The sequence below is a fragment of the Marmota flaviventris genome, chromosome 8, assembly GCF_047511675.1.
Source record: "Marmota flaviventris isolate mMarFla1 chromosome 8, mMarFla1.hap1, whole genome shotgun sequence".
NCBI lineage: Eukaryota > Metazoa > Chordata > Mammalia > Rodentia > Sciuridae > Marmota > Marmota flaviventris.
The window spans coordinates 2,570,232-2,584,008 of NC_092505.1; the positions used below are offsets into that span (position 1 = coordinate 2,570,232).

General features: G+C 49.6%; 1 pseudogene; it reads right to left on the minus strand.

Annotated features, from left to right (window-relative positions):
- Positions 1-3,786: 3,786 nt before the first annotated feature.
- Positions 3,787-5,314, minus strand: LOC139706759 (homeobox protein TGIF1 pseudogene; annotated as a pseudogene).
- Positions 5,315-13,777: the final 8,463 nt, after the last annotated feature.

Genomic DNA, 13,777 nt, shown 5'->3' on the forward strand with positions numbered 1-13,777 from the left:
CACCCAAGAGGTTGCAGTGCTCAGGGCCTGGGCTTCTTCGACTTTCAAAGGCACCAACAATTCCTGAGGAAATGATCTAAAGGAGTTTGAGGACCTTCAGAAAACTGCACACCAAGTGAAGCAGGCACCCCTAGTTCAGGTAGTCTCCTACCTGGAGTGTGCACTGGGGACATGCCTGACAACACATGTCCCCAAGGTTGCTGCTGTTCCAGAAATGGACCTGCTTCTCCCCACAAAGCTCCCCAGTCAGGTCAGCTAGGGGCCAGTATGTAGGGGCAGCAGCTAAGGCTCCACAGGAGCAATGGCAGGACATTCCTGGAACCACAGGTGGAGCACGGGGGCCCATCCCAGCACCTGACGTCCTGCCCACGGTCTCAGCGTGCCTTCCTGCAAAAACTGCCTGCTGCCAGTCCCGTGAGTGAGATCTGCAGGCCCTGGCCCGCCCACCTCTGGCTTCTCCTCAGGCATCGCAGAGAGCCACCTTGGTTATAGCAGCCTGGAAGCATTGGTCCCCAGGCTAAGGGCCAAGCCTGGCAGTGGACCATGTATGCACGCCGATGCCGGGTGTTGGTGACAGAGGAAACACACCCAGGGACAGGTGTGCAAAGTTCCCCGGACTCAACAGCTGGCTTGCTGTCAAGGCTGGATGGACAGCTCCCAGGGTGAGGAAGCGCTGGCTTGCCTTGGCACACTTCTCAAGCTGCTGGCCCAGCTTTTTCTGCTAGCACCCGCTGGGAAGCTGCCTGAAGGAGGGCTGGGCTAAGGTCTGCCCTCCAGGAGCCGCAGCTGCCTGCTGTGCCCACCTGGCATTTTGGCTCCAGCTCTGGCCGGCCATGTCCTTGTCCCCAGGGCTCCTGATTGCTGCAACGGGAGGACCCCAAGAATCCATGATGGTTCTTGGCAAAAGGCTGAACCCAAAGGTATACAAAACTCCAGCTAGACTCCACAGGAAATGCTGCAGCGGGGAGAGGATCGAGGGGCCCGGGGAGCCAGCAGAGACAGCCAGAATGGCAGCCGGCCTCTGTCGGTGCCTCAGAATCCCAGGGGATCCCCTTAAAATGCAGCCCTTGAGTCAGGGGCTCCGGGTCAGGCTGAGATTCTGTGTCCAAAAAGCCCTCAGGAGATCCTAATCCTGGGGTCAGTTGAGCACCATGCTCAGAAAGGGCCAGTGGGAAAACCGACCCAAATCCAATGAGTTCTGGGTGTGGGGAGAGAAAGGAGAAGGCTCCTGCAAAGGCTTCAAGACCTACTACCAATGCCAGCTGTGGGCCTCCTCACTGGGAAAAGGTTTTTCTTAAACAACTGGAAAAATCTGGACACAGACACACACACACACACACACACACACACAGACACACACTTTTTCTTTGTAAGTTACCGCTGGTTTTGTCAGCTATGGTGATGGCAGAGTTGTATAGATGATCCTGTAAGAAAATTTACTTTCTAGACGAATATCTGAGGCAGGTTGGGGTGGAATGGCATGGTGTCCAGAGTTTAAAGTGCTTCGGGGGGCAGTAAGGTAACAGGATAGCTGCTGTGAATACAGGTCTTTTGATGACCACTGAATGTGCATGGTGGCTGGACAGGGCATCACTGTGCTATCTGCTCCTCATGGAATTGGGTTTTGGTCTCCAAAGATGAGGCTGCTCCATACAAGACATTTACAAACAGCCTCTTTTACATCCCTCTCCGTTTCCTGAATGTCAGTGCGTGGGCCTCTGTGTCCCTCCAGGCCCACTGGATTAGACAACAAAATAGATATGCCACTGCTTCATGTATGTTTTAAAGAAACTGCCAGTAGCAGACCGTGATCCTGGTTCTGTGGCACCTACGATGTCAGGCTTGAGTGAGAGGTGTCAGCCTGACTGGGACATCAGGACTTGGAATCTGCAGGTCCGCTACGTCTGACTTCCATTCTAGTTCTCTTGACCTCTTGGGAAGCCTGGGCTCACCCTGGGAGAAGTGCTGAATAATTACCTCCCGGCTGCAGGAGGGAGGGACTGGCCTGTCATCGTGCCACCTCAAAACAGGAGCTTCACGCCCCCTAGTGTCCACTGCCACAGCAAGTGGGGGCTTCTGGTTCCAGGATGAAAGACAGTTCTTTCAAAAATGTAACCCCAGAGACGGTAAAAGTCTGAAATTTGCAAATTCTAACCACAACTATTGCTTCACAAATACTCGCACTGCTCCTAAGAGTTGGCATATCTGAAACCAGGTTTCAACAGCCACGGAACTAAAGTGATGTCAGGACACAGGGTTACCAGACTACAACAGCACAGCCCACTTGAGGCAGCAGCTCCGCTTCTGGAAATGTATCTCGCAAGTACATGGTGCAGGTAACGGCAGAAGGCTGCTTACAGGAGCTGTGCTGGTGTTCGCAGACAGCAGACACTATCAGGATACGTGGGTGGTTTGGATATGAGGTGTCCCCAGAGTCCCCATGTTAATGCCAGCATGGTCAGGTGGAATGTTAGATTATGAGACTGTGAACTGTTAGTTCATCCGAGTTTGAATAGACTGACTGGGTGGTAATTGTAGGGGCATGGCTGGAGGAGGGGGTCACTCCCTGCAACCTGCAACCCCTTCCCCTTCTCTGTTTCCCAACTGTCATATCCTGAGCAGCATTCTTCTGCCATGTCTTGGTCAGCCTCATCTTGGGCCCAGAGTAAGGGGGTCAGCCAACCATGAACCGAACCTCTGAAAATACGAACCCCAAATAAACTTCCTCCGCTAAGTTGTCCTGGGCAGGTCTTTTGATCATAGCAACAAAAAGCTGACTAACATAAAGTGTTGGGGGCTTTGGGCTTTTTCACATCCGAAGCATAACATTCCACCTGTGGCCCATAAGAGCTCATGCCCATCTCACGATACCAAATGCATTTAGTCCATCTCCACGAGTACCCATGGTCTTAACAGTCCCAGCATTGCCCAAAAGTCCAAGTCCAAAGGCAAAGACTCAAGGCAAGCTCTTACTTGTGAGACCCTGTAAAAATTTTAAGAATTCCACGTATCCAAAATGCAATGACACAGAGTACACATTCGCTATCCAGAGAGAAGGAAAGGGGCCTAGAGAGGGGATGGGACCAAAGCAAGACTGAAGCCCAGCCACGCAAACAAGTCCTATACCTCCGCATTTGGCATCTGGGGTTCATGGCACCCAGGTATAATCTCCAAAGGGCCTGGGCAGTCCTGCCCCTTTGCCCTTGCTAGTTGCAGCCCACGTGGCCTCTCTCTCAGCCTGGCCGCTGACGTGGGCAGGCAGTCCATGATATGGCATCTCCTTATCCTGGGGGTCTCCACTAGAGCTTTGGCTTCCTTCCCACAGCCTCACACATTGCCCTCGCAGGGGCAGCCCATAGGGATTCCAACCGCATTATACTTTGTCTGGACTCCCAGGCCTTCCTTTGAAACATTGGTGGAAGATTCCATGGCCCCCTAAATCCAGCATCTTGCATTTCTGCAGAACTAGCATTACATGAATGATGCTAAGTTCTGTCACCAGCTCGAGCAGTAGCCAGGCCCCCTTGGACCATGGCTGCAGCAGCCTCTGAATGCCCCAGCAGCTGAGCATGGTGAGACAAATCCTGGGGAAGCGGCTTCCTAGCACCCTTGTGCAAACAGGGTGCCACCATGGTCTGTTAGAGGAATTTTCATTTTACACGCTAGAGCCTGCAATGGATATCAACTTTCAAATTCTTGAGCTGCCTCACGACATCTTTTTTTTTTTTTTTTTTAAAGAAAATACTTTATTACGTCATGAAAAAAGGCATCGATCAACTAGATTCATACTTGTTTGAAAAAAAAATGAAAATTTTATTAATTAGACAGTATGTGGGCATCCTGTTCCACATGGGAATGAAAAGATGCAATAGGTTCTCAAAGTATTGCACAGTCTGAAAAAAACACCAACAAAAAAAAAGGGGAAGGGGTGGGAAAAAAAAATCACATGATATTGGGAGCCATCTCACATTATGAATAATCTACCAAGAAACATTTAAAAAAGAAAACCCTTTGTTTCTACAGTAGCTTTGAGTTTATAGTTCTTGGAATGACTGTATTCCATTGAAGACATCTCAGTAACAGGAAGCTTCATTTTAGCAATCCCATGTGCAAATATTAATAAAAAAATATATAAAATAACGCAATTCATCTCTTGCCATCACCACCCCCCTTGGCAATCATGACATTTTTGAGAACTGTTTTGCTTGAAAGGGGGGTGTTAAGCTGTAAGTTTTGCCTGAAGCTCCATCTCTGCAGCCCGTTTGAGTGCAACATCCACTAGAAGCTGAAATCCACTAAAATCCTGGTTGAGGTCCGGTGGAGTAGGGGGAGGAGTGTTGAAAAGACCGCTCTGAGTATTTGTACTCAGTCCAGACTTACATGTGTCCTCCGGATACATGAGAGAGGTGTCTGTAAAGTTGCTGGCTGCCATTTGCTGTATATCTGTGGTTTGTCCCATACCAACCGACTGGCAGAGAGGGAAAGGCACATCTTTCAATGCAGTCACAGTGGTATGGCAGATCACTGATGGACGAGGCAAAATTGATCCCGGGGACGATGGCTTGGGAGACAGGGGCCTCCCTAGGGTTGGGTTTGGTCCAGCTGTGCAGGAATGAAACGGGCTCGCCTCTACAGCTGGCATGAAGTTTTTGATACCTATTGCAGCCTCCATAGAGCTAGCTTCAGAAACCTTGGCCCCACGGCGGGAAATTGTGAACTGATTTGGATCTTTGCCATCCTTTCTCAGCATGTCAGGGAGGAGCCTGCGTCGGGCGTTGATGAACCAGTTACAGACCTGTAGTGTGGACAGGTGAGTTTGCTGGGACAGTAATGCTTTTTCTTGCTCTGAGGGATAGGCATTGTACCGGTGCTCATACAGCCAATCCCGCAGAATCTGAACAGACTCCTTGGGTAGGTTACCCCTTCTCCGTCTCTTGCCTGAGCCAGCTGAAGAGGAAAGGTCCAGGGGTATGTCCATGCTGTCCTCATCCTCCGTCTCACTGCCAGATGCTGCAACAACACCTTTCTTGCTCTTCATTCTGTAACTCCCCTCCCAGCGGAAGGCAATGCTGGGGTCTCGAGGGGCCAGGAGCCGGGACACAGCGGGCAAGCCGTCGTCCTCCTTCACTGCAGACTCTCCAGCAACTTATAGGACGTGCTCCAGCCGTTATTGCTAAACAAGGCGCTTGGATCCCAGGCGCCTGCTCCTTTCAGCGGGGGTGGACTGGACCGAGCAGCGCGGCCGCTCTGACCTGGCCACTGTCACCCGTCCCTCACAGGGGTGGCGGACCCTAGAAACACTATCACGCCTGCCTGCTGCGCGTGCACCGCCTGCATCCCTCGCCCGGCGGCGGAGACACCAGCTGAGCGTTCCGGGTTTTTCCTTTGGGCCTTTCTTCCTGAGGCCTCTTGTTTTTGACAGCTGCCCCACACTCCTCAGTCCCTGCTTGAGCCGCACAAGACAGCCGCTTCTCTCACGACATCTTTTCTATTGCCTCTGTGAAAACTACCTAGCTTCTCTTCAGTGGTAGTAAACTTCAAAAGCTATAACTTCCTTGGCCCTGATTTTACATATGCTTCTCTGGCCAAACCATACACTTTTTCAATCCTTTCTTTCTGCTTTCTGCTCCTGATTCTAACAGTAAACCTGGCTAAGAGCTGGCAGTCATACCCATGCCACCATCTGAATGCTGCGTAGCCTTGGGATTTCCTCTGCCAGAATAAGTCCGTCACCTTTAAATTTGGCCTCACACCATTCTCAGCACATGGGAAGAATGTAGACAAGCACTTTGCCAGAATGTAATACTTATGCCCTCTAGCCCAATTCCAAGTTGTTCCCTCTGAGACCTCATGAGCACAGTCTTTACTGTCCACATTCCCCACATTCCACATTCTTGTCTTCTAAACTTCTGCCAGAATTGCCAATAAGCTCTGCTTACGACATTCTAAGACGTATCTAGCCCATACCTCCAAACTTTCCAATTTCCTCCCACAGACCAGTTCCAAAGGCTTCTGAATCACATAGTTGGGTAGTCATAGCAATGGTCTCACTTCTGGTATCAATTTCTGTTAGTCAGTTTTTTCGTTTCTGTGACTAAAATACCGAACAAGAACAACTTTGAGGAGAAAAAAATTGATTTTGATTCATGGTTTCAGAGGTCTCAGTTCATGGTCAGTCAATTCTTGGCCTGAGGTGAGGCGGTCCCTCATGGCAGAAGAGTGTGGCAGAGCTGGTCAGTTCTTGGTGGCCAGGAAGCAGACAGAGAGTGGGAGGAGCCAGGCAAAAAACATAGTCCCCAAGGCATGCCCCCAGTGACCCACTTCCTGGGCCACATCTCACCTGCCTATATAGTTACCCCCAGTAATCCATTCAGGTGATTAATCCATCAAGTGAATCAATCCACTGATTAGGTTACAGCTCTCATAATCTGATCATTTTACCTCCTGCATTTGGGGAGGACACCTCATATCCCAACCACAACACTAGGTGTGCATCATCAGTAAAGATAAGGGCACTAGATTCTGCTGCATGGAATATTCTTCAACCACTTAAAGACAAAGTCCACAAATTCATGTTCAAAACATCATTATTCACAGGAACCAAAAGATTGAAATTATCCAAATGTCAATCAATGGTATAAACCAAATGTGGTCTACGCAAACAGTGGAATACTATTTAACCTTGAAAACAAGGAAATCATGACACGGGTACAACATGAATGAAGCTTAAGGACATTTTCCTTAGTGAAATCAGCCAGACACAAATAGACACACACTGTAAAACTCCCCTTATATGAGGAATTTAAAAGAATTCAAATCAATAGAGACAAAAATTAAAATGGTGATTGCCAGGGGCTGGGGGAAACTGTGAGTTAGTGTTTATTGGGGACAGAGTTTCAGTTTTGCAAAATGAAATAAGTCCCAGAGATGAAGGTGGTGATGGCTGCACAACAGTGTGAATGTGCTTGCTACCTCTGAACTGTGCATCTGGAAAGTGCTAGTACTATGCTGAGCTGGTGATACACACACATGACCCCACCCACTAGGGAAGCAAGTTCAAGGCTAGCCCCAGCAACTTTAGTGAGACCTTGTCTCAAAAATAAAAAGGACTGGGGATGTCGCTCAGTGACTATGCACCCCTGGGTTCAATCTTCAGTATCCCACCCCCAAAAGTTGTGAGTTTTGCAAATTTTAGGTTATATATATCTTTTTTTCCACAATAAAAAGTGAGGACATTCTTCACATTGTGATATACATTACATAAAACTAATGTAGAGAATAATGTGTATGGTATGCTAACATGACCAAACATAAAACCTACAATCAACTGTTTATAAGTACATAAAATGACTCTGGGTCCCCCATGAAACTGGCAGTACTGGCCACTCTTCCTGGGGACTGCAGGAGGCTGGATACAGAGCTGGCAGGGGATTTCTCCATTTTGAATTTCAACCCATGAGTATGTACTAACCACATGTAAAATAAGACATTAAAATAAAAACACAAAGCGTAAGAACACACACACACACACAAAGCCTAACCACCTTTATAGAAAGCTGTAATGTGGGTCACCTGTGTGTGCTGACCACGCTGCCTGCTGGAATAGAGCCACTGATCAATCCCATTCTTCACATGGATGTCCATCAGTGTCTTAGCCCATTTTCTGCAGCTATAACAGAATTTCAGAGATTGGGTGATTTATAAAGAACACAGATTTGTTTGGCCCACCATTCATTCTTAAGGTTGGAAGTATAAGAGAACAGTGGTAGTATCTGATGAGGGCCTTGGTGCTGCCTCATCCCATGGTGGAAGGCAGATGGGCAAGAGAGGGTGAGAGTGAGACAGAAAGCAAGAGAGGGCCAATCTTGCTTCCATCAGGGCATTTATCCCATGACGACTAGCCCACTCCCAGGATAACAGTGTTCATCCATTTACAAGGCAGTGTCCTAGTGATCTACTCAACTCTGAAGGGCCTCTCCTCCAACACACTGCACTGGGGACTCTGCTTTAATTCATGGGACTTTGTACATTAAGACCACAGCAACTAACCAAGTGCAGTGGTGCACACCTATAATCCCTGTGACTTGGGAGACTGAGGCAGGAGGATCGCAAGTTCAAAGCCAGCCTTAACAATTAGGCGAAGCCCTAAGCAATTTAGTGAGACCCTGATCAAAACAGAAACATTTTTTAAAGGGTTAAGTGTAGGGAGCCAGTCTGAATGATTCACATTCTCTTTCCCTGAGCCAGAGAGGCTCTGACCACCACTACATAGTGACCTGGACATTGCCCTGGTCCCGGAGATTGAGGATGCATCTACAGATGTAGGCGTGTTGCCCCATGGATTGAGCTATACTCACCTGTTCCTTTGTGATATTACCCCCTTGCCCTGTTTGGGATAGAATGTTCCATGGAAACTCCCTTTGTGTGTCCCCTTCTCTTGCTCTGCCTTTGGGTGTGGCCTTCCTAGATGTCAGTCAACCTGCTGACAGCGGACATCATGAAGCTAGACTCAGCCCCCTGAAACCTGACCCCTGGCCTCATTTAATGGCTTCTTCTCAATAAAAAGGGTCAGCACACACTCGCTCTCTCTTTTTCTGTGGACCCTTAAGGTCAGAGGAGCCATCACAGGAACCCCAAAAAAGGTATCTCTGTCTTTTGTGTGGTTATTTCGTGCAGCCCAGTTCCCCCGGAGTGACCCTGAGTGTTGACAGCTAAGGATGTGGCTCAGTAGTTAAGTACCTCTGTACCAAAAAAGAAAAAAATCCCAGCAACTAGCTTACACCAGCCCCAAAACCTAACAAGGAACCGCCACCAGACCACCTTGGCTGCTGAGGTCCTCTGAGTGCCCAGGTCCTCTGCACAGCTCTCAGCGTAGCCTGAGCTCAGCTCATTCCAATTCCTGCTTGTCTTTGCTCCTCTCTTGGACATGGGCTCCCTGCAGGCAGGGACCTGGCCTTACCAGGGCCTTGAGTGGCATGTGACTCCCAGGAGATGCTCCTAAGCGTGTGATGAAGAGGCAAAGACTGGAGGACTGGAATCTCCCAGGACCCACGCCCAGCAGCTTCCCTTCCTAGAGCACGACAGCTCATTCACCACCTGCCCCGCACACGCCTGTGGGGTTTTGCTTGGTCCATTAACGGGCTGATGCTGACTTCTGCCCTTTCTCCCACATTGTCAGGCACACCTTGCCTCCACAGAGGAAGGCAAGCCCTCCCTTCTTGCTCTGTGAGACTTTGTGCTGTAGGACGTGTGCCACCAGCACGTGCACACACCTTTTCTTCTCTTCTCCTTTGCACATGAAATGAGAGAGTAGACACACTAAGCTGGCTTTGCAGCAGAAAACATCTCTGGCCAGAAAAAACACTGCAGGGACCAAGCAGCCTCTCTGCCTCCAAGAGGTCATCCCTACCCAGGTGAGGGAATCCATGGCTGACAGTAGCATCCAGCTGGCTCTGGATGTCAGCTTCAGGAACTTTTAGCACCTGAGCCACTTCCCTCTGGCCCAGCTGACACACACAGCAATTGCAGGTACCAGTCAACTGGAGCCTGCCACCATTACAGTGACGGAGCTAGTCTTCAGTCCTAGCTGGGTGGCTGGCCCACTGGCGGCTGGGCACCCTCACGCATCTGCAGTCAGCAGCAGGTGGGCCTGTGGCCATGGGCAGCCTCGGTGCAGGAGGCCCTCATGGGCAAACACCTGGGCCCAGGCCCCTTACACAGCAGCTGGAAGTTCTGAGAGAGAAAGACCACAACACTTTGGCAGCCCAGGCTCATAACTGGACCAGTCATGTTCACCACACTCCACCACATTGGACATTGCCCAGCCCAAAGAGGACACTACCACCACCATCAGGAGAGCTGCAGAGTCACATTCCTAAGGAGCAAGGAAACAGTAGGAGTGCAATTAAAGCTACTTTGCAAACAAAATATCCAAATACACCATCCAGAGCCCAGTTAACACATAGGAGCAAACATTGTGGCTCAATGGCAGACCCTTGACCTATCACACATGAGGCCCCGGGTTCAGCCCTCAGTACTGGGAAAAAAATAAAAGGAGAAAATACACATTGCACAAGCCTCAACTGGGGTCTAGATCAGGACCCCCAAATTAAATACATTAATATTTCTACAACCAAATTCATCACTGCTAAGTGGGATAAATACCCCATAAATAGTACTACAGCATGTTTCTGATTTATATAGGTAAAAAAGTGATTGATAAATACCAGATAATACACACTGTAAACGTTCTACTACTTCTCATTCCCAAGGAAAAGGTGGTCCAGGAAACTTCAACTCTACATAGGTTCCAGTGAAGCTGCATGCCTGTGTGTGAGCATGCGGAGGGCCATGTCTGGTCTGGGGTCTTGGGAAGGACTGGCAGTGTCATATGCTGTGGTCAGATTTAGAGGTTGCATTGAACCAGCTGTGGTGGAGCCCCAAGTCCTGACCTCAGCACAGAGACCCCAGTTGCCAGGCCCATGACGGAGCCTTCCCCTTTACCTACTGATCCAGATCGCTGAGAAGTGTCCCTGAAACTAGCAAAGAGCAGGTAACATGTGATGACCATACAGTCTGCAGGATCCCCAGCATCTGCAATGTCTCCCCCATTCTAGAAATTTCTCCATCAAGGGAAGAAGGCAGAGGGCTTCATCACCATGTGGGATGTTTCCTCCTGTTTTATGACTTTGGGGTCAACAATGAGGTCTGCTGTTGCCTCCTTCTGCCACTGGACCGTTCAGTTTCAAGAACTGTTTGAGGTCACAGGCTGAGCACACTAGCAGAGCTCTGCGCTCTGGAATGTCTTGTTTCACCACCAAGTCTTGGAGCATTTTTATCTCTACCCCTCATCCCTGGTGCTGGGGGTGCCAAGCGAGCACTCCTCCCCTGAGATACACCCCAGCCACAGAACATGTGTGGGAAGCCCTGGTCACTGTTAATGGTATGACCCCTACCCCAAAAAAAGCATTTATGTTTGATCTTCATGGAGTGTAAGACTCCTTTCCAAATGAGAAGTAAATGCCAGATTCAGGACCATCTGAAAGACAATCAGGAAGAGAAGTGTGGAGGGCTGGGCCCAATGACAAACTGCTTCCTCTCTCCTGGGCCAGCTTATCTGCACTGAATCCAGGGCACTGACGCAAGGGATTGCCAAGTATGCAGAGAGTAGTTCTCAGGTGTTCATCTGCATAACAGGGAAAGGGGTGCCCGCCCACGCACACCTGCGGCTGCTCCCTCACCAGCATGGCCCCGCCTTCCTGGAAACCAGCACAGCCAAGCTGCTGCCTCAGCTCCAGGCACTTGTTCAGACCACAGTTTCCATGGGACCTGATTTCAGAAAAATCCATCCGTGTAATTTTCGGCTGTTCCTTGAAGAGAAGCTTGTGGGAGACTCAGCTCTGCAGACAGTTTCACACCTTGGCACTTGTTGAATATTCATGCTCACCTTTAAAGCGCAGCTCCTCCTGCGCAGTCCAGCTGGTTTCACCCCCAGCCCCTCCCTACTGTGCACCTCCATCGCCGGCTCGCTCCATCCACTCCTGGCAAAGTCCCCGCGTACACTGGGTTCTCTGTTTCCATGGTTCTTGGTCATCATGTTGCTGTAACCCTCAACTACTTGTCTTCTGATTTCCTAAGACGGGGGCGGGGGGGGGGGGGCTTCCCAACTTCAATGCGACTTTCTGCCCCATTATAAGGACAGTGCTTCTATGTGCCCTTCTCACAGTGAGCAATGGGGTGCATTTAACTCTTCTATGTATTCAAAGTTCAATTAGAATTGCCAAAGGACAAGTAAGCTTTTTAAATTAAAACACACATGTCATACTAAAACAGCAGCGGCACCTGACCAGACAGGGATGCTACCAACACCTTAGGGCGGGTCAGTTTTTGCAGCAATTGAATTTTGGAATCAAATTGACAGGCGGACAAAATCTTTCTGCTTCCAGAGCTTTCTGCATTTTGGAATCACAGAGAAGGGGCTATGCACCTGTTCTATCAGGAATCAGAATAAAAAGAACGAAGATCTTCAGGTACCTAGAATCCAGCAGGAGAGAGATGACCATGTGCAGCAGAGCACTGTTGACCTATGACAGAGAGCTGGAATTTCAGGAGCACCTCTTGGGTGCTCAGCTCAGAACACTCTTCAAGGCAGGTGCAGCTGACGCGACCCCCCAACAGAGAAGATCACAGCCAAGGTCCCAGGAGATAGGCCAAAGCAAGCTTCACCCCCACAAGTAAGCAGGGAAGGCTGTGAGAACCCAAAATGAGCCACTCACCTGAGAGGTTCCTGGGGAGACCTCAGGCCAAAGTGTCTTGTTGAAAGGAGGGAGGCACTGTGGTCAGCATAAACAAGACTGTGCAGGTGAGCGGCACAGACAGACAGGTGGACAGGGGCCTGCCTTCTCAGGGACTTGGGAGCAACAAGGGCCCCCCAGGAGGAAGTATGGTGTCAGATCTGTATTCTCCCCAATCTTCCATCAGCTGGACAAACTGTCACCTGGAAAGGGGAAAAACAGTGTAGACACTGCTGTTGTGCCCCAGGTGTATTGAGAAATAGCCAAGAGGACAGAGCGGGCAGAGATGGCTGAGAGAGTTGGATAGCCAAGGATGGCCCTGGCAAGCTGAAGGGTTAGATGTTAGAGCAGAAGTCTGGCAGCAGGAGGAGGAGACAAGTTGAGTTTGAGGTGTCCATCAGACTTCTAAGTGTAGATCTGTCTTCCCATGGTGTCTGGCCAACCTGCCACTGAATCTGTCATAACAGACTTCAAATGTCATATGGACAGATTCAAAGCCAGACAGGTGGCTGAAAGACAGACAAATGGATGGGTGGACAGATAAGTGAGTGAGAGGGACTAGATAGATGGACAGATGAAGAGAGGGAAGGACAGACAAATGGGTAGATGGTGCTGGTGGCCCTGGTCTGGTCATCTACCCTGGTTCTAGTGATTACCTCCTTATGGGAGCTTTCTATTTCAATTCAGCTCCCATGCACAGAACTGACCCTGCCTTCTTCCAGGGACTCCACCAGAGACCCATTGCCAGGTCCAGCTCCCCAGGAGACCCGCTTCCTGCATGGTGTCCTGCTGCTGCCCACACTAGACACAGCACTGCCTCTTGGACTGGCATCTGTCTTTTCACTTCTCTGGTCTCACCTCTGAGCCCCTGCTCTTCTGCGAGGTATCACGGTGCTGACGTAGCCCTTCGCTAGGTTGGGGGTGCCTCTGCTACACTCTGCCCTAACAGGCAAGATCAATAAACTCAGATGGTCCACGTCCTGCCCACTGTTGCTAAAAGCTTGGTCCTTGTCCCTGATGCCAATCCAATAACATAACGAGGACACGGTTTTGAGAAAAATGAAAAAGATTTATTGCTTTGCTAGCAAAGAAGAAACACAATGGACTCTTGTCCCAAAGCCTATCCACAGGAATTGGGGGCTTATATAGAGGTGATTCACAGAAAATGAAATCAGGGAGGAGAGACCAGGAAGGAGGAGAACGGGGAAAAGAAGATCAGGGAGGAGAAGTTTAGGAAAAAGAAGATCAGAAAAGAAAAAAAAGGAAGTAAAGTTTCAAAGCCACAGGGACATAGAAGCATCAAGTGAACCCCTATTAGCTACAGCCAGGTTCTCTTGCCACTCAGTGACAGAAGGCAGCAGGCCTGGAAATTAGGTGGCTGGGGTTGTGGCTCAGCAGTAGAGCACTGGCCTCGCATGTGTGTGACCCTGGGTTTGATCCTCAGCACCACATAAAAATAAGTAAGTGAAATAAAGGTCTTGTGT